The sequence below is a fragment of the Lactuca virosa genome, chromosome 2 (assembly GCF_052849685.1).
Source record: "Lactuca virosa cultivar CGN04683 chromosome 2, Lactuca_virosa_CGN04683_v6, whole genome shotgun sequence".
In the NCBI taxonomy this organism is placed as follows: Eukaryota; Viridiplantae; Streptophyta; class Magnoliopsida; order Asterales; family Asteraceae; genus Lactuca; species Lactuca virosa.
In genome coordinates, this window is record NC_136427.1 from 137,941,150 (window position 1) to 137,963,717 (window position 22,568).

The 22,568-nt window shown below is 33.0% G+C and overlaps 1 pseudogene across 1 annotated transcript in view; it reads left to right on the plus strand.

Annotated features, from left to right (window-relative positions):
- The first annotated feature begins 17,448 nt into the window (after positions 1 to 17,448).
- The window catches only part of LOC145156534 (GDSL esterase/lipase At5g33370-like), a 6,774-nt pseudogene continuing 1,654 nt past the window's right edge, over positions 17,449 to 22,568 (plus strand). The window contains exons 1-4 of the transcript XR_013736769.1: positions 17,449 to 17,732; positions 17,940 to 18,067; positions 18,677 to 18,919; positions 19,779 to 20,031. The product of XR_013736769.1 is annotated as a GDSL esterase/lipase At5g33370-like (transcript). The remainder of the gene's footprint in view (positions 17,733 to 17,939; positions 18,068 to 18,676; positions 18,920 to 19,778; positions 20,032 to 22,568) is intronic.

A 22,568-nucleotide genomic window follows, 5' to 3' on the forward strand; every position in this document is an offset into this window, starting at 1 on the left:
TCTTTCTCAAAACTCTTTTACTTATCCTTTAGAAATTCATTTCTTTATAAAAATCTTTTAATCCCTCGATTTGAGTCCAGACATCCCCCGAAGGTGTGTCCGAATCCCTCAAACCAGGACTCTGATACCAACTTGTAACATCCCAAAAATACAGGCCAAAAATTTCATTTTTAAATCATTACTTGGAAAAACATTTGAAATAAAACATCATTCGATCATATCATTTCATAAAATATATCTCATGTCTGAAACCAAATCATAAACATAATAATAATAATGTCAGAGTACAATCCCAGAACATCTCATAATGCGGAAAACCAATGTGTGTGTGTATGATGTGCCGCTACCGCGCCAGCTCCTTCCCCTTCGTTGAAGAGGTACCTGAAACAAAACTGTAAACTGTAAGCACGAAGCTTAGTAAGTTCCCCCATCGTCCACATACCATACAATCATATAGCATACATACTGCCAGGCATTTATGGGGTGCCTGACCCACCCGGTATGGCCATTCTGGGGTGCCGACCTACCCGTACGGCCATTCTGGGGTGCCGACCTACCCATACGGCCATTCTGGGGTGCCATTCTACCCGTGTCAAGCCATTCTAGGGTGCTGACCTACCCATGTCGAGCCATTCTGGGGTGCTGTCTACCCTTCGGTCCTAACAACCGAACCTCGGGGACTATTTCACCCCCTACTACTACTATCACATATATCATAGCATAATCTATTGTCAGACATATCTGGGGTGTCCGACCTACCCTTCGGTCCTAACAACCGAATCTCGAGGACTATTCCCCTTCCTACTACCTCTATCTCATATAACATATCATGCTAGCAGCTAACATATCGTATCATACTGTTAGGCATATCTGGGGTGCCTAACCTACCCTTCGGTCCTAACAACCGAACTCTATCACTATCACATATCATATCATGCTAGCATATAACATAACAGGTAGTAGCAACACAGATGAATATCACAAAGACAAACATCTAACATACGAACCCTACTGGTGGGCCGGCATTGTGGCCGTAGACCCACCGCTACTGGAAGGTAACTCACCTCGTAGTAGCTGCTGATCTGTGCGGGAACTCTCTATCTGCTGCTGCTGCTCCGGAAATCCTCCGGCTATAAATCCCACAAAACACACTATCAGAGTCTGATATCTACTCTTTGGGTAAAATGACCATTTTACCCCTGATCAAGTCAAGTCAAAGTCAAAGTCAACTTTCAGTTGACCTGACTCGCCGAGTTGGGCCTCCAACTCGTCGAGTCCCTATCCAATCGATTGTCCTTACTCCCGTCCCTACTCGTCGAGTTTGGCATTGACTCGACGAGTTCTCCTTCTATTCAAATATACAATGATCCTTCATCCGACTCGCCGAGTTGTATGAACAACTCGTCGTGTTCATCTTCATCAGGTGAACACTCTGGTCTGGACTCGCCGAGTTGTATGAACAACTCGTCGAGTCTGTTCTTGAGGCAAGAAGATTGCCTTGGACTTGCCGAGTCAGGACATTGACTCGCAGAGTCCCTCCATTGCTGAGTCTGGCCTCCGATTCACTGAGTCCACTTATAACTCACTGATCCCACTCGGCATAACTCAAAAGGGGAAAATTGAGGACTCGCGACTCGACTCGCCGAGTCCGAAGAACGACTCGCCGAGTCGTATACATGCAATCACTATATACTCGATTCTGCTTGAATCCAGTTCATTCCATTCATAGATCTAGGTTCTTAGGGCTCGTTTAACACGTAAAGTTTCCAACTTTACGTGTATATAAGGATCAATGAAGGTTAAAAGGCTCAAAATGCACTAAAAGAGTAGATCTAGGGCTTTTCATGCAATATGGCTCCATAAAAGTATTAGATCTAAGCTCCTAGAGCTCAATCATGCCTAGATCTGAAGTCCCTTAACATTATAAGCTTATTACTCAAAGATCAAGACTAGAAGAAGCCTCAAAATGACTATCTTAACCTCTTAATGAGATAATAATGAAGAAACAGAGAGGGTTTCGAGTTATACCTTGCTAAACTCTGAAATGGACTCAAAGCCTTTGCTCTTCTCCTTCTTCTTTGGTCCTTCCTTCTTCTCTTCTACCAAACTTCAAAGAAAACACACAAAACACTCAAATCACCAAGGGAAGGAATATGGTTTGCTAAGGGATGCTCTGAGATTGAAGGGGGCGAGCTTGGGGCTCTTAAGGGTGTTTAAATAGGGTGCAAACCCTTGAATTTAGGGTTTCATCCAGACTGGCGGACTCGCCGAGTCCAGTATATGGACTCGTCGAGTCGCCAACTTAAACGTGCTCAAATATCCCAACTCTACTCGGCGAGTCAGGCCTACAACTCACCGAGTTCCAGCTAAAAATGCAAAAATACTTAGATGATATTACATACCAGGAACCAGGTGCTACAATACGACTTACTGACTCATTCCTAGACTCAACCTTGGTCATGCTCAAGCTTAGAATCACTTAAACGAACCCTTGAATAGTACTAGAAATCGACAAAACAAGTTGAATAATGATTGAATTGATTAATTGTACAAGATTGAAGTTCCGGGTTGTCACACCTGGAGTCTGCATTTTCATCACTATTAGTCAGCAGTGATACTGCTGAGGTAAAACATTATTTTCCCCTACTACGGTTATTTTGAAATCATCTCACATAAGTGAGGTCTTAAACTATATTTTCATAAGGATAATTTCACTGGGGAAAACTCTTACACTTACAAAAGAACAAACATACAAACAGTCGGGTCTTGGTAGAAGACTACATTTCACTAGAAAATATAGGATTTTCTAGGGAGTATAACTATTTACAAACATTTGAAATCAGTTACTAACATTTGCACTACGTTGTTACATATATTTTCATACAAGCAAGGACACTAAATACTTATGAACTCACCAGCGTTATGCTGATAAACTCTTTCAAAATAACTTGTATTCTCAGGTCATCAGTAGACAGGTACCGATGAAGCTTTTGAGAAGATGGAGTGCATACAAGACTCATCTTTTATTTTGATCATACTTTTGGTGTCTTACAAACTATACAGAACATGCTTGTATTAAAATTATTATATTAATGAAATGGATGTTGTTGCTTGTCTTTACTATTATGCATTGTTATGATACTGTACATGACGTCCTCCACCCCAGAACGTTTCCGCCGTTCCGGTTTTGGGGTGTGACAACATACCATACAATCACATAGCATACATACTACCGGGCAATTATGGGGCGCCCGTCCTACCCATGTCAAGCCATTCTGGGGTGCTGACCTACCCATGTCAAGCCATTCAGGGGTGCTGACCTACCCATGCCAAGCTATTCTGGGGTGCTGACCTACCCACGTCAAGCTATTCTAGGGTGTTGATCTACCCATGTCAAGCCATTATGGGGTGCCGACCCACCCTCCGGTCTATCTCAACCGAACATGGGGATTATTTCACCCCTTACTACTACCACATAATATCATATCATAATCTTACTGTCAGACATATTTTGGGTGTCCGACCTACCCATTGGTCCTAGCGACCGAATCGGGGACTAGTCCCCTACTACTGACACTATCTCACATAACATAGCAACTAGCAAACTAACATACTCACATATCTAGCAATCTAGCATACTCGTATGTCCAACAATAATAGACCAGACAATTATCACAAAGATAATCATCCCAACTAACAATTACTAGTGGGCCGGCCTTGGTGTCTTAGACCCACTTCTACTGGAAGGTAACTCAACTCGATGTCGTGTAGTGTCTGAACTGTCCTCGGCATGAAGGTCGGCTCTCCTCGACTCCTCAATCCCTACATGACAACCTTAAAGTCATCAAACCGAACATACAACCCAACCAGGGTCAATACCAAAACCAGACAAAGTCATTATTGGTCAAAGTCAACATCCAGTTGACCTGACTCACTGAGTTGGTCTACCAACTCGTCGAGTCCATGCTCCTCTAACCCGATCCAACCCCAACACCACTCGTCGAGTCTAGCAAGAACTCATCGAGTTTTCCTTCATTCAAACCATCGGGACCATCTTCATCCGACTCGCCGAGTTCTTCCTTCAACTCGGCGAGTTCATCTCCCTCATAAGAACGTGTCCAGTCTATGACTCGCCGAGTCTGTTCATACACTCGTCGAGTCCCATGATTCCCAGGCCCCTTTACGAGCCTAAACATTTACGGGACTTCCCTCCCGAACCACTGGTCCAACCACAGAAGGGATTTAGTGGTCATTACACACCGACTCGCCGAGTTCCAAGAACAACTTGTCGAGTCCCTGCTTGACCCTTACTATACAGTAGATTTAAATGGGTCTTAACACGTCAAAACCATAGATCTGGCCTCCTAATGTCCATTTTATACGTAAAGTTCCAAACTTGGTGTACATGCATGGGGTTTTTGGCTCAAAAATCCATAAAAGGTGCTCTACAATGTGCATGGGGCTCTCATGGCCATAGAGTTGGCACCTTTATGCCATGAGACCCCTCCAATGACTCAGATCTGAAGGTAGAACCCCATGAATCACTTCCCAAATCCGAAAATGGCTTAGAAAGCCCTAAATGCACCCAAAAACTAAGCCCTAATGATGAACAACCAAATGGAAGACCAAAACAGGGGGCATTTACCTTGATTGAGCTGAAGATGGAATAAGATCTCTGGATCTACAAGCCTCAACTCGAATTCCCAAGCTTCTTCCTTCCTTTCAAGCTTTACAAACCACCCAAAAGCACCAAAAATGGCCTTAGATCACTCAAAGCGGCTAGGGTTTCGATGAGAGGTGTTCTGGGAGCATAAGAGACAATGGAGGCTGCAATAAGACGTTTAAATAGGGTGCAAACCCTCAAATTTAGGGTTTCACTCAAACAACACCTACTCGCCGAGTCAGTCTACCGACTCGTCGAGTAGGTCACTTAAAATGTCCGCGGATCCCGACTCTACTCGACGAGTTGGGCCTCCAACTCGTCGAGTCCCAAAGAAAAACATAAGAATACTTGAATTAACTGCGTACCGGGAATCAAGTGTTACATTCCAAGCCGATGGTTATGGGCCGAGAGTATTCCATCCCGAGGATGATTGAAGTTGTAGTATATGGGCTTTCCAACCCGATGGTTGTGGGCCGAGAGTATTCCGTCCCGAGGATGATTGGACTCGTAGTTAATGGGCATTCCAACCCGATGGTTGTGGGCCTGGGGCATTCCAACCCAATGGTTGACTGGACCCATAGTATGTTGGCATTTCAACCCAATGGTTGAGGGCCTGGGGTATTCCAACCCGATGGTTGATTGGACCCATAGTATGTTGTTTGTTATTGTATGTGTATTGGTGTGTGTATGGGTATTTTGGGGGTGACTCACTAATCCTTCGAGCTTACATTTATCGATTATTGTTTCAGGTACAGCATATGACCGCGGGAAGGTGAAGGCGTGACCGTACACTTCCTCGATTTATGATTATGATTTCTGGGAACTCTGATATGAAACTATTTTGAAAACACTTTGTAATAATTAATGGTATTTTGGATATTCGAAAATTTTTAAATTTTCATGTTTTTCTATGGATGTTACATCAGTAACATAACCATTTTAAACATATATTTTTCAATATTTTAACAATATATTTTAACAATATATTTTAACCTACTATGCGCAACGCATGGGGATCCGTCTAGTCACTTAATAAACATATACACAACATGTCTAAATGGTATACTAGAAGTCCAAAAATATTTGTGTAACATTTAAATCATACTATATGGTTAATTGTAGCTAGTTAAACTCTTTAAAATTATCATTTTCATGAAACAATAATTCCCCAATTAATTATAGGTGTTGATTTAATTTAATAATAAGCATATTACTTAATAAATAATCAATTAGTGTTTACTTTTTATATGGTGTGACCCTATAAAATCATATGTGTGAGAACAAACGATCTGATGCGTAGGGACAAGGTTTGAGAACTCAAACCTTGAGTTAATACTTAAGATCAATGTCTGCTTGCTAAGGAATGTTCCAGTCAAGTCTGGCAAGACCAGTCAAGTCTGAGTTAATGCAATCAACAAAGTATTCAAGATATTAATTAGGAGTAAAGGTAATGATCAATGTAAAGACAATAAATGAAGAACAAGAAGAATGTTTGAGAGAATAAGTGAAGTAAACTGAAATATTGCTAGATATGTTTGAATGATCTGTCACTTGATTTGGTATTGAAGGCTCCTTTAAATAGGAGAACATATTACATCGTACAAACCACTTAACATACATAGGACTGGACAAAAGATGTGCTTCGTACACTCTGATCTATCTGAGTTGACAATAAGACTAAGTCCTATGAAATGTAAAATCAAGCTAAAGACAAATACAATAAATGCACATGGATAAAATAGTGATTCGGATAAACTAACATTCCGAACACATTGTTCATTCCGGAATTCCTTTAACTGATCTTCTCATCCGCAGCAAAACTTCAAGTCTGGACACAAACTGATTCCGGAACATCTTTCATTTCAGAACTCCAAGTGACTTCGGAATTCCAAAAAGGTTAGAGATTTCTAGAGATTCACTTTCAGGTACTAACAATATGTTATTAGCAAATATCATTTCATAATGATCCTTGAGAATAAAAGATATTTCAATATGTATTTAATATAATTAGAAGAGTACAAGTATACTATCTATCAATATTTTGCTTGATTGTATATGATCGAAAAAACATGAAAACTTGAAGAAGTATCCGGTTTAAATGTAATAAAAATGAAGTGCCAAGAATGGAAAATTTGATTTTAATTATATGTTATTAGTTTTCATTTTTTTATTACATTGAAATTGTTTATTGATAATGGATGATCTGATATGTTTATATGTTAATGGTGACTTTCATGTAGATGAGGGCAGAGACTGGTTAACTACAATGTCAAAAACCATATAACAAAAAGAAATACAAATTACAAGATCTTAAGTTTAAAAAATTTGTGCAACAAAATAACATTGATATATATGTAAAATCATAAAATTGTTACAACTAAAGAAAAATCTATTTTAGTTTCTCAAGTAGATCCATTAACGAATGCAAATTTTCCATTAAATTGTTAATCTAAAACAATAAACAAATGGATGTACATTTATAAATATTATAATTAACCTTTTTATAGTGGGTTTTTATGTTTTTGACATAATTTATCTAAAATGATATAATATTTTTAGGAATGGTTGATTTAATATTTACTAATGAATAACTCCTAATCAACTCATTAGATGGACGTTTTCTCAATTACTTAGAGACTATATAGTTTGAAAAATGTTGTTCAGCATAATATTTCAAAGGGTTAATGCATAACAGGGTAACGAACTATATAATGTTTTTAAAAATACCATTAAACTAAGTAAACTGTCAAGAGGTAACAAATTTAACTTTGTTGTTTAAAATACTCTTTTGACCAATAATTCTCTCAACCACAATGATATTTTAAAAACAAAAGGTATAGTTTGTTATATATTACTGTATTTTTAGTTCACTAGTATTTTTAAAACAAATAAAATTGCAAAAATGGGCCACATGCTTGTTAAAAATACATAGTTTGGGTCAAAAAATGTTTGGTGGTGCATTAGTGGTTCAATTTTGGATACTTGGTGTGGTTGTGATCCCTATATCGTTAACTTTAACAACTTAAGTATTAGCTTTTTTAAAGTGACAAGTTTACCCTTAGAGATCATTTCTAGAATTGTGTCTTTTTAGCGAACCACAAGTACCAATCTCCCTTTCTTCTTTATAACTTCATTGAACTATTATATATATATATATATATATATATATATATATATATAATTTATTGGATTAATTGTTTTGATTGCATTATTATATATTAATAAATATTATTTTTAATATATTGGATTTATATATTAATAAACATTATTTTATTAGATTACTAATTTTTTTAATTATTTTTAATTAGACATTAATAAATTCTTGATTAAATAAGTAAATTACACCGATCGTACCACGTATATGTGTCAAAACACATGTTTAGTCCATATTTTTAAAAAATAATTTAAAAAAGAATTAATTGAAATAAATTAATAATCGAATTTTAATAATATACAAATATTACATATTAAAAATAATACTTAGTAATATATCATAATCACATAAAAAATAATACAATAAAAAAGAAATTAAAAAAGATTTAACTAAAAGAAATTAATAATCAAATAAAATAATGCTTATTAATATATAAATATAATATACTAAAAATAATATTTATTAACATATAATAATCCAATAAAAAATTAAAAAAAAATAAATAAAAGATTTAATATATAATAATTCAATAAAATTTAAAACAAGAGATGTAGAAATGGTCTTTGTGGTATGATAAAAAGAAACAATTATGGAAATACTCTTTAAGGGTAAAATTGTCATTTAAAAAAACTTATAATCCAAGTTGTTAAAGTTAACGAGATAAAAAATAAAACCACATAAAGTATCTAAAATTAGACCACTAATGCACCATTAAATATTTTTGGACTAAAACCACATATTTTTAACAACCACACACACAAACACACACACGCATATATATATATATATATATATATATATATATATATATATATATATATATATATATATATATATATATATATATATATGGTTAGGTTATTGTGTTCTAACTATCTAATGTGTATGTAGGATTGATTGTTAACCAATCATTTTAGTTATTTTAATAAAGTAATAAATAAATATTACGTGTTGGAGATTTAATGAGTATTAATTAAATATTCAACATTTAATATGCATTAATTATTTTCGTAAAATAACTAAAATGATTTGTCCATAATCAATTCTACATGCATACAATAGATAGCAGAAACATTTGAACCTAACTATATATATATATATATATATATATATATATATATATATATATATATATATATATATATATATAGATGTATGTTCAAATGAGAACATTTTTTAGAATGAGAACAATAAAGAACAAATTTAAACCACTCGTTTATTTTTTCTATTTTCTTGTCTGCACCTCCATCCGCCTCACTCGTCCCCTCATCGGAAACCACTTTCATCTATTGTCATCGAGCTCCTTTCCTCCATAATCTCCAAAGTTTCCATCCTCGTATTCTCGTTTCTCCTCTCATAACCACCATTTTTTCTTTAGAAGATGATCCCCTCGCCAAACAAACGATTGATTTGATTTCCGAATTGTGTTGGTCAAATGATTCTTCAATATACGAGTTTTTTGCTAGGGTTTCAGATCCCGATTATCTTTTGGTTCCTCATTTTGGAGCAGGCGTCGAATATATTTGGTAATTGTCCTCTATTCGTTACACATATTTGTTCTTATGAGTTCTGAATGACGTCAAATACATACTTGCTGGATGATTAGTGATTCTTGTTGTTATTGTTGCTTCATTACTCTTTCATTTGGGATAATTAACTTCTATCTTGTTTCATATAATCTCATAGACATTGTGACAATTTACAGATTTTTTATGAACACCAAGTGTTCGATGAAATGCCTCAATGAAAAACCTCCACAAATAAATCAAGAATAAGGTGGTGTATTTATTGTTGCAGTCTGTATGTGATTGTTGATGGTTTTTTTGTTGAAACAACATCATTTTAATATCCTTGTTTAATTTGCCTCTGTTTTTTTACTGGACTTCATTTCCCCAAACATATTCAACAACTTGAATGTTTGGTTTTTGAGATTATAAACTGGATTTTATATTCTTGCATAGTTTCCCTAAACATATTTTGATATTTTTGTTTAATTTGCCTCTGTGTAGGACTCGAAAGAGGTGACTTAAAGAGCTTAATGGGTTAAGTTGGCAACTTAACCCTAATAAGTATGAAAGTGACATTTTATTTGAAAATCCTTAACTTTGAACCCTTATGTTAAATTCAATTTCACATATCTATAGCCTAATAAGTAACCAACAATCATGTTAAAAGTGATAAAATTAAGGCTTAACCATTAATTCCGTAATAGAACATCAAAAATGATTTAGAAGATATTATAATTAATTTTCTCAAATCTGTCCTCCAACTTCTAAAATCCGTGCAAGTCAATACGAATATCTAAAAATCATGAGACTTAGTTTTCTGAAAATCTTAGTGTATCTACTTTCTTCAAACTTTGAATCAAATTTCTAAATTCAAACTCCTTGAGGGGTAAAATTGGCAATCTTCTCAGGTTGATCCATGTTGTCACAGATTTCATGTAATGTCTTCAAAAAAATAATATAAATTCATCAGAACTCCAAATGCCAAAATTCCAAATCCTATAGTTAGATATGGATGTATAGCTTCTAACATATAAAGGGTCTGATGTAATTCTTAATAGATTAATATAGTTTATTCCAAGAGTGTTGAGTGGTCCAGAAAGTGACAGCTAAAAGTTACCAACTTGTAAATTTAATATAAAATAAGCCAAAAATCATTAAAATGAGATATTTATATTTAGAAAAAGATAAAAGGGGGAACTTTACCAATATAATTTAATCAAAATTTAATAATGGATTGAAAGGTAAGGAAACATATCCCAAACAGAGGACTACAATCAAAGAGAAAATAAGGAAATATGTACATAAGTTTTATAAGATTAATACAACAAACACATGCTAAATAATGTTATAATTTTTGTGTAGGTTCTCGAAAAGGAAAGGATCCATCTTGTTCATGCTAGCTAATTTTCAAGATCAAGGAGGTGAGTACTAACTCTCCTATTATGTAGGCATTACCTGTTTTATGTTATTGTTCACAGATACCCTAATAACATGTGATTATGTGTATCTAATCACATATGGTTTATGTGGCTAAGATTCTTTTACGCGTTATCGATTCAATAATTGTTTTTTTTTCCACTGTAATCATATGTGATTAAATACATTTAATTAGATGTGATTATATGTTTCTAATCACATATGATTTTATTTGGAAAAAACAAGTCTTGTCTATTTAAATCATATGTGATTAGATACATACAATCACATGTAATTATATACACGATAACAAATATTGAACCAAGAACGCGAAAACAAATCTTTATCCAAATTAATCATATGTGATTAAATAAATATAATCACATGTGATTATATGAATCTAATCTCATATGATTTATGTGGACATAATTCATTTTTGTTTTGTCGATTCAATAGTTGTTCTCATGTATTTTATCAAATGTGATTATATGTATAATCGTATGTGATTAAGTACATGAGCACAACTATTGAATCGAGAAGGAAAAAATGAATCTTGTCCACCTCAAATCATATGTGATTATATACATATAATCACATGTGATTAATTACACAAAAGCAATTATTCAGTCGAAACCACAAAAATAAATATTGTCTACATAAATCATATCTGATTAAATACATATAATCACATGTGATTATATGTATCCAATCGTATATGATTTATATGGATGAGATTCATTGTCACATTCTCGATTCAATAATTGTTTTTTGTCCACAGTAATCATATGTGATTAAATACATATAATCATATGTGATTCTATGTATCTAGTCACATATGATTTATACGGACAAAAATGATGTCTATATAAATCATATGTGATTAGATACATATAACCACATATAATTATATACACAAGAACAACTATTGAATCAAGAACACAAAGATAGATATTGTCCACATATATCATATGTGATTAAATGCATATAATCCCATGTGATTATATGTATCTAATCACATAGAATTTATGTGGAAAATATTTATTTTCGCGTTCTCGGTTCAGTTGTTGTTCTTGTGTGCTTAATTACATGAGATTATATGTATCTAATTAGATATGATTTATATGGACAATATTTATTTTCACATTCTTGTTCAATAGTTGTTCTTGTACATTTAGTCACATATGATTTCTTTAGACAAGATTCATTTCGCGTTTTTTGATTAAATAGTTTTTCTTTTTCCACATTAATCATATGTGATTAATACATACAATCACATATGATTAAATACATAAGAAAAAAATGTTGAATGGTGGTGATGGTGGAGGGTGGTGGTTGCGGTGGGTGGGTGGTAGGTGGTGGGTGGTGGCGGGTGGTGGGTAGTGATGGGTGGTAGGTAGTGGTTGGTGGTGGTGGGTAGTGATGGGTGGTAGTGACGGGTGGTAGGTAGTGGTTGTGGGTGGTGGTGGCGGGCGGTGGTGATGAGTGGTGGAGGTGGGTGGTGGTGGCGGGTGGTGGTAGTTGAGTGGTGATGGTGGTAGGTGGTGGTGGGTGGTGGTTAGTGATGGTAGGTGATGGCGGGTGGTGGTAGTGGGTGGTGGTGGTGGGTAGTGATGGGTGGTGGTGGTGGTTGGTGGTGACAGGTGGTGGTGATGGGTGATAGGTAGTGGTTGTGGGTGGTGGTGGCAGGCAGTAATGATGGGTGGTGAAGGTGGGTGGTGGTGGTTGGGTGGTGATGGTGGTGGGTGGTGATGGTGGTGGTGGGTGGTTGTTGTTGTTGTTGTTGGTGGTGGTGGGTAGTGATGGGTTGTGGTTGGTGGTGGTGGTGGGTGGTGTTGGTTGGGTGGTAAGTGGTGTTAGTTAGTGGGTTTTAATTGTTTGTAACTATTTTTTGATTTATATGAATATTAATTTATAATTTAATTAAAAAAGTTGTGTGGTCCAAATTTGTTCTCACGTTAAGAAATGTTCTCGATTGAACACTCTCATATATATATATATATATATATATATATATATATATATATATATATATATATATATATATATATATATATATATATATATATATATATATATATATATATATCGTATGTGTTTGGCTACAGTCTGTACACATGCTTAGCACCCTTCTACTAGGCAATCAGGTTATATATATATATATATATATATATATATATATATATATATATATATATATATATATATATATATATATATATATATATATATATGTTCAGATTCATTTGAGACCATGCTAATTTTGTGAGACCGTGAGACCAAATCTAAAAATAATTTTAAAATGCAAAATAAAAGGAAAAATCCAAAAATTCTTTTTTTAATTATTATTTTCGAAACTTCATTTACCTAAAAAAAATAAAAAAAAATACCGTTTTTTTTTTGAAAAATACGTGAAATATTTTAATAGAATATTACATTGTACATTTCTATTATGATTTTTAGAATGTTTAGAATATTCTACTAGATTTGCCAGATATGTAGAATATTCTACATATTCTACTAAAATATGTATTTTTTTTTTTGGTATTTTTTTTATTTTTTTTTTGGAAAATATATATTCCGAAAATAATATTGGAAAAAAAATTTCGAAAAATTTCAATTATTTTGCATTTTAAAAATGTTTTTGTTTTATCTATTAAATGAGTGGATAGGATTGCGTCTCACGGTCTCACAAATTTAAGTCGTCTAAGATGAACCTAACCATATATATATATATATATATATATATATATATATATATATATATATATATATATATATATGTGTGTGTGTGTGTGTGTGTGTGTGTTTGGCTACAGTCTGTACACATGGTTAGCACCCTTCTACCAGGCAATCAGGTTTTGTTATCTGATTGAGCATCGGAAACATCCTTAGACAGCGGGAAGACCTGCCGTCACATACAGTTTCCGGCTTGTATGTCCCATATATTTAAAGTCCTACTAAATGCATTGGTAGCTCATCAATCACCATCCTCATTCAACATATCATGCAACACAGCAACTCTATGAAAGCAAAACTCATCTTCAATCCCACAAAATGGATACAACCAAATTCAATTAAATTTAAGACAAAATTGCAAAAATGGTCCCTGTGGTTGGCAAAATTATGTAGTTTTTGTCCAAAACAAAATGTTGGTGCACCACTGGTCCAAAATTGGATATTTTTATTGGTTTTGGTCCCTATTCAATTAAAAAGACAATTATACCCTTATAATTTATACTTTTCCATTTTCTTTAGTTGTTGTAATACATAAATTAATTTAAATTATATTTTTCAAAAATAAAAAAACCTACTTTACTCCTTTTCCCTTCCTCGTCTATAACCTTCATCTGGAAAACCCTCCCAAATCACCGGCGGCGTCTGCACAAGCCTTCCATTGTCGGTAATATCCTCCTCTTCTTCAACACGTCAGCGCCTTCTCTTCCCTACTTTCCTCGATGAGTGTAGAATTTCCATCCCGAACAGCTAGTCCGCATCCCACGCCACTCCTTCTGTGTAAGGACAAACCAACGTTTTGTACTCTAAATTCCTTATACCCCGATCTAAAATCAACGACGAAAGTTAATGGTGGTGGATCTGAAACCGTGAAGCAAAATCGATTCGCAATCATCTTCTTCGATTCATCATCTACAAGCGTTGATTAACATCAGCAGTGGATGTTTCAGGAACGCCGAATGTCCATGAAAACGGATATTGGTGGAGATACGGTGATTAATTTCTAAAGATGATGTCGATGATTATTATGGTATCACAGTTAATAGTGGTCCAACAGTTAAGGTTCTTAAATGGGATGAGAGAAGCCAAAGGAAGGGGTTAATGTTGAATTCATAATTAACGAGGCTACAAAGGTATTTATACTTGAATTGGGTTTGCAGATTTGGTTGTGATATTTCTAGGTGGGTTCTTGTTATTCTTCTGTGATGAACAAAAGTTGGGTTCTTGTTGTAGCCGGAGCAGAGGCAGTAGGAGGTGGATTTCTTGTTGTAGTTGGAGCAACATCACAATTCTTGTGGGAGCTAAGGTTTCCCGAGCACACCACAAAACAGAGGGGAGAGAGAGAGAGAGAGAGAGAGAGAGGGAGAGAGAGTCAAAGGAATGTTGGTTAAAAGTGTTCTTACCTGCAAGCGTTAACAGATGGAGATGGTGGAACGATGGTTGTACCGTTGTAAGAGAGAGAGAGAGAGAGAGAGAGAGAGAGAGAGAGAGGTGGGTTTATTTTGTTTTTGTTTTTTATTTTAGACAAAATTGCAAAAATGGTCTCTGTGGTATGCATTTTTTTGGGGTTTTAGTCCAAACCCCGACTTTTTTGGATTAGTGGTCCTTTTGGACTAGTTTGTATGTGAAAATGGTCCCTCCGAAAATTGAAATGACTAAATTGCCCTCTCATATATTTTTTATATTATTTCCATTTAATTTAATCTTTTATTAATAATAGAATGGGGCCCATACCCCTCTCTCTCTCTCTCTCTCTCTCTCTGATCACACAATCGTTTTTCTTGTTCTTGAAAATACATAAGTTCTTTAACACATACACGCATAAAGTTTGCAAAATGATTCACATAGGTTCATATTTTTGGGTAGGATCTATTTTTTGTTTTTGGAAATCAATTCATAGGTTTGCACTTTAACATACACTGACACACATACGAACAATCTATTTTCTGGGTTTGCTATTCAAGAACAACATATGAAATTGATTGAGAAGATGAAGACCCAAGAACTTAAAAATTGTGTGTGCAGAGCTTCAAAACCAAAGGCAGAAACTAAAAATCTATCCTGGGAGCTCAAATTGTGTGTGCACAACTTCAAAATCAAACCCAGTAAGCTCAAAATCATGTGTGCAGATCTTCTAAGTCAAACCTACTTCTAGAAACTTAAAAAACGTTTGTGCATACTTTCAAAATCAATATGAGAAACTTCGAAATCGTGTGTGCATAGCTGCAAAATTGAACCCAAAAACCTCAAACTTGTGTGTTCATACCCTCAAAATCGACTAGTCTTCAAACAGGGTAAATCGATTGTATCCAAATATGGGGTTCAAAATTGTTTCTTGAACAAAATTACACACAAAGATGAACATGAAGATCCCTGGTTTGATGTATCGACAAACCAAGCTTCTCTCACCATTCCCTCTTCTTTAATCGATTGCTGGAAAAATAACAAAGGTTTAAGGAAGATCCGATTTCCCATAAATTATCACTCATCCATAGAAGCTTTGAGAGGCAATAACTGATAGTGAATTGATTAGAAGGGAAAGAAATGCCGATCAGAGATTGAAAGAGTGCACCGATTAATTTTTTTAGGGTGAAGGAGAGATTACTGCCACCGCCATATCCTGTTACAATCTAGGTGAGTAAACTGGAAATATGTCCGGTTCCTCATCTTGTTCGTATTCTTCTGGGTTATCCTCTGATTCATCAGCCGGAAGGGCCCTCTTCCCATGTCTCCGGTGATCCACCTTGACCGGTCTTTAGAGAGCTTTATGCGTGTATGTGTTGAAGAACTTATGTATTTTCAAGAACAAGAAGAGAGAGAGAGAGAGAGAGAGAGAGAGAGAGAGAGAGAGGTATGAGCCCCATTCTATTATTAATAAAAGATTAAATTATATGGAAAAATATAAAAAAAATATATGAAGAGGGCAATTTAGTCATTTTAATTTTCGGAGGGACCATTTTCACATACAAACTAGTCCAAAAGGACCACTAATCCAAAAAAGTCGGGATTTGGACTAAAACTCCAAAAAAATGCATACCACAGGGACCATTTTTGCAGTTTTGTCTTTATTTTATTATAAGAATAAGAAAAGAAATAAAAGAAATTAAAATATAATTATTTAAGGGGCATATTAGTCATTTTAGGTGGGATGTGGACCAAAAACACAAGAAAATACAACCATGGGGACCAAAACCACACAAGGTATCTAAAATTGGACCAGTGGTGCACCAACATTTCGTTTTGGACCAAAACTACAAAATTTTGCCAACCACAGGGACCATTTTTGCAATTTTGTCTAAATTTAAACAAAAATATGTTAAATATAATTATATAAATGTTAAAGTTAAAAGGATACAGTGATATTTTTAAATATATCTTGGCGTAATTTAGAGACAAAAGGTTGACAACACAACAATGCATGCTTGCAATGGTTGATATTATTAATTACAAGTTAACATATAAATATAATACAGTATTACAAATCATTCCGGTTTAGAGGCATGCAAGTCTTGAACACACAACGGTTGTTTAGTGAGACACAAACCAATATTCAAAAAATTAAAGAGATTATGTATAATTAGAAGCACCTTCTCCATTAATATATACATATTAGATCCGCTATAAATCTTATATAATTGGTCCTGCGCCACCACATGGTGGTGGTGTACAGACGACTTGGATTCCGATTACGACAATGCCACTATTTCTATCCTATCAATTGTACCAATTCCTCACGAGTAACTTTGGCCTATTCACAAATTTGGACCAACATTGCATGGCATTACACCATGCCTAAAAAGTGAAAGCAAGTTCCCCAATTCCCAAAAGCATGCATTATAGACATCCATATTTAACTTCACTACTTTCGATGCCGGCATCATTCCGGTGGTGGTAGCAATTGCCCATTAATTTTGTACCATCGTTCGCCACCGCCAATCACTATAAAAAGTGGCATCTCATTGTGGTTTGATCAATCCATACATTTTTAAAACAATTTTGAGAAAAGTTCGTTGATTTTGTTGATCAATGGAGCATTTGTTTTCTTTGTGTTGTTTAGCGATAATGGTGTTTTTCAGTATCCCTCTTGGAGCTGAGGCTCGGGCTTTTTTTGTCTTTGGGGATTCACTAGTCGATAATGGCAATAATGACTTCCTATTCACTACTGCTAGAGCCGACTCGCCACCTTATGGCATTGACTATCCCACTCATCGTCCCACTGGCCGGTTCTCTAATGGCCTTAACATCCCAGATCTAATCAGTTGCGTTTTATTACTAATGACTATTTTTAAAAAGTTACATTATTCATAGCGTGTTTAAAAAGTACAAAAACTACAAATGTTGGCAATTAGTCCGTGTATTTTTGTGACATTGCCTATAAGTTGGTAGATATTAATTAACATTTACAAGATATTATATTTATTTTATGAGATGAATAACTTGTATATGTTTTTTTTTATATCTAAAGGTGAGCATATGGGAATGGAGTCCCCATTGCCATACTTGCATCCGTCGCTAAAGGGCGACAAGCTCCTAGCTGGTGCCGACTTTGCTTCTGCTGGAATTGGAATCCTCAATGATACTGGAGTTCAATTTGTATGTCCCCACATATGCCTTTACACATTATATATCTTTAATTATTAAAAAAACAGATTTATACGTTTCTGTTTTTAATATGTATAAACCATACATAAAGTGAACATATTTTCAGTAAATTTATAATTTTACAACACAATTTTGTTATAAGTATGCTAATACCATAAGCTTTTCAGTTGGGTTTTATTTTACAAAACAATTTTGTGAAGAGTTTGGCTTATTGGTGATTATACTTATACCATAAGCTTTTCGATTTTGAAAGTAATATTTTAATTTTTATTGTAATTCGCCTTTTTAAAAGATTTGAACTTGCAACATAAAACTTATAATGACTAGATTGGTATCTCTGCTACAACTTGACTTATTAGTGACTTTGATAATTCTATTGCATGATGCACATGTCATTAGAAGAAATCTTTTTTAGATTTGGTCATTTAAGACGTTGAAAAATAATACTATTATTAGACAATTAATAATGATAATGGACCTCATGTACATTGCAGCACATCTAACTCATGAGGAAATAATTAGTGTATTTCCAAGTTTCCAACAACATAAAAGATTACCATGGTTTAATATTCTACTAATAAATATGTTTATGTCCCACAGTTAAATATAGTTCGGATGTGGAAACAATTAGATTATTTCCAACAATTCCAAGACTGATTGACAAATATTGTTGGACCAGACCGAACTCGTGAGATAGTCAGCAAGGGGATCTCACTCATATCCCTTGGTGGAAACGACTTCGTGAACAACTACTACCTTGTTCCACTATCTGCTAGATCTCGCCAATTCTCTCTATCAGATTATGTTCGCTATGTAGTTTCTGAATATAGAAACATTCTTTCGGTAAATTTCTTTGGTACAATGAAACATTCTTTTGGTAAATTTCAATGGTAAATTTCTTGCTATATATGGTAACAATCATTTTTATTTACCAAATTAAAAACATGTTAAGGCTAAGCATTTATGGGGAAACAATTCAACATTTTAATTGTATGAAGAGGAGGTACTTTGCAAACATCAATGTTAAAATAGATCAAAACATTATATCTTTTTATATTTAATGTATATTTGAACAAAAAAAAAAGTACAGCATTCATATATGTAAATATTTTCGGTCATAGTAACTCTATACATGAAGAATATATAGTTCATATTCTACAATCATATCACCTACATTACTTTCATTTATTTTTAACCTAATATGATTTCCAGTAAATCAAGAAATATTTAGTTTTTTAACAAATAAATCATTTAATATTTATATATTCCGTATTGAATATATATTTTATAATATTAAAGCTATTATTGGGGCATAGGTTTTAATGGAGTATGATGGATTTAAAGGTGTATTGTGGTTGGTGCGAATATCTATATTTGGTTGCATTTCTTCATGTGCATATTAATGGTTTTGCACAAACAACAATAATGATTGATTTCTCATTTCTCCCCTATGCGCTTGTTTCATAACAAATTATTTATTTTTCGGTCAAAATGTCTCATTTTAAATCATTTATTTATATAAATAGGTTGATTGATTTAGTAACATTAATATGTTAATTATCCTAAAGTTACAAAAACGGGTATTTTCTGTTTAAATAATCCTTTCTTTCCTATCAAATACTGGAATTCTAATTTTTACTATTATAAATAACAATCCATTAAAAGGTTTTGCAAAATCCATTTATTTTTTTCTTAAATGTAGACAATGTATGATGTGGGAGCCAGAAAGGTGTTGATGATGGGCACAGGACCTATGTGATGTGTACCGGCAGAATTGGCACAACGGAGTAGAGCCGGAGAATGTTCAGTAGAGTTGCAACGGGCAGCCAATTTATTCAACCCTCAACTTAATGATATGTTAAAAGGACTCAATGATGAGAAGGGTAGTAATATTTTCGTAGCCGCTAATACAATGAAAATGCATATGGATTACATATCTAATCCTCAAGCCTATGGTACGAAATTACTTCATTCATATTATTCAAAGTTTGGTTTTTGCAATCTATTAACGTTTTACAATGGTTTCAAGCATTCAACATTGACATGAATTATATATACACACAACCCTAAGAAATAGATAAGTTTTTTCTATACAGAATTATTCAAATCGAAGATAAAATAATAAATACACTCCTTTTTTTTTGTTTGTATGCCTGTAAGAGAAATATACTTCTTCTTTTACAAAAAAGAACTATTTTATTATTATTATTATTATTATTATTATTATATGTACAACATCTACACATGTGTATATGCGCAAATACACAAATATGTAAACATATAAATAGAAAAACAAGTCCTATTTTTTTATATTTTTTTCTTGCAAATCGCTTAAACATAATAGTTTGTATAATAATATTTTTGTCTGATTATTTCAATTATTATTTGGAATAAAAATATTTAAGTTCTTGAGTTTTAAAGTATATATATATATATATATATATATATATATATATATATATATATATATATATATATATATATATATATATATATATATATATATATATATATATATCAATGTTGTGTAACTCGCTATTCCTAACTTGTTCAACCCACTGGGAAGTACCGGCTACTCGATCTTGAGGGAAATAGTCGAATACAGTATTTTAAAAAGAAATTAGTTTTGGGGAAACTATATATATCAAATATCAAAAGTTTATTAAAATTCATATCATAGTATCTACGTAAAATATCAATAAAAAGATACATGTTTAAATGTAAAATATTTCAAAAAAAGTAAATAACATGTGAGAGAGAGAGAGCATTCACAATTCCTTTATGTGGTATCTTTTTTAGTTTTAGGGTCAATATGTTACATAAAATACAAATATGCATATTAATTTTAAAATTTTGATTTTTTTCTCCTTTTAAGTCAATTTTCACCAGTTGACCTAGGTTAAACGAGTTTATGTAGTTGGTCCAAGTTGGTCCGATTTTGACCGAGGTCAACGAAAATTCCGAGTTATTTGACCGAATTGGCTTCAATCGTCTCAGTAAGTAGCTGAGTCCGAATACTCATCCGAGTTACTCCAGTTACAATACTGATATATATATATATATATATATATATATATATATATATATATATATATATATATATATATATATATATATATATATATATATATATATATATATATATACATACGGAAATGATCAAATAAGAACACCTAAAAGGTTGAGAACGCGAGAACAAGTATATTCATTTGTGATTCCATGTATTCATTTGTGGAGAAAATGATAAATTTTTACGCACAATCAACATGAATATTCTTTTTCTCTTCAATTGAAATTAAAGGCGTAAAAATTTATCAATCATCCACAAATGAATACATGGAATCAGAAATAAATATACTTTGTTCTCGCGTTCTCAACCTTTTTGGTGTTCTCATTTGATCGTACTCATATATATATATATATATATATATATATATATATATATATATATATATATATATATATACATATATATATATATATATATATATATAGGCTTAGGTTATTCTATTCTAACTAATTATTGTGCGGACGTATGGACAATGCTATTCTTTGAGAATTATAAAGAAAATATGTTGTTTGATAATATAAATACGTTCAATCTTACATAACTATTGTCGTTAAGACTCATTCTCACTAATTAAATCGTTTATAAGGTTATTATACACTTATTATTATTATGCTCATTTCTGTCAGAATGTTGTCAGAATGTTTATTGAGTCGTATTCTGTCAGAATGAAAAAGAGTGAAAAACGATGTGTGAGAACAAAAATAAATAATAATTAGTGAGAATGCATGAAAATGACGATATTTTTGTAAGGTTGAACATATTCGAATTGCTAAACAACTTATTTTCTTACTAGTTCTCATAGAATAACATTGTCCACACATCCGCACAATAATCAGTTAGAATACTTGAACCTAGCTCTCTCTCTCTCTCTCTCTCTCTCTCTCTATATATATATATATATATATATATATATATATATATATATATATATTCAGTTGGAGGTAATATAACATTGTTAGCATTGTAAACCAAGACATCTCTATATATGGAGATTTCAGTCCAACTGACTAGTCAATCGAAGAGTTAGAGGGAATACAACGTTATATATATATATATATATATATATATATATATATATATATATATATATATATATATATATATATATATATATATATATATATATGTTAGGTGTGAGACCCGTATATTGCATGAATAAATTAAAAAAAAATAACATTAAAATATAAACAATAAATATTTTTTAAAGTAAAATTTTAAAATAATGAATAAAGAAATATACTAATTGCAATTTAATATCATATTTGTTATATTTAATACTTTACATAAATAAAAATATGAGTTTTTTATTTTAAAAATTGAAACAAACAAAAAATTGACAAGTGGATAATATTTATTTAAAAAATACCACAAAATGATAAATGTCAAAACTTATAAGAGATTGACACATGGCGAAACAAATCT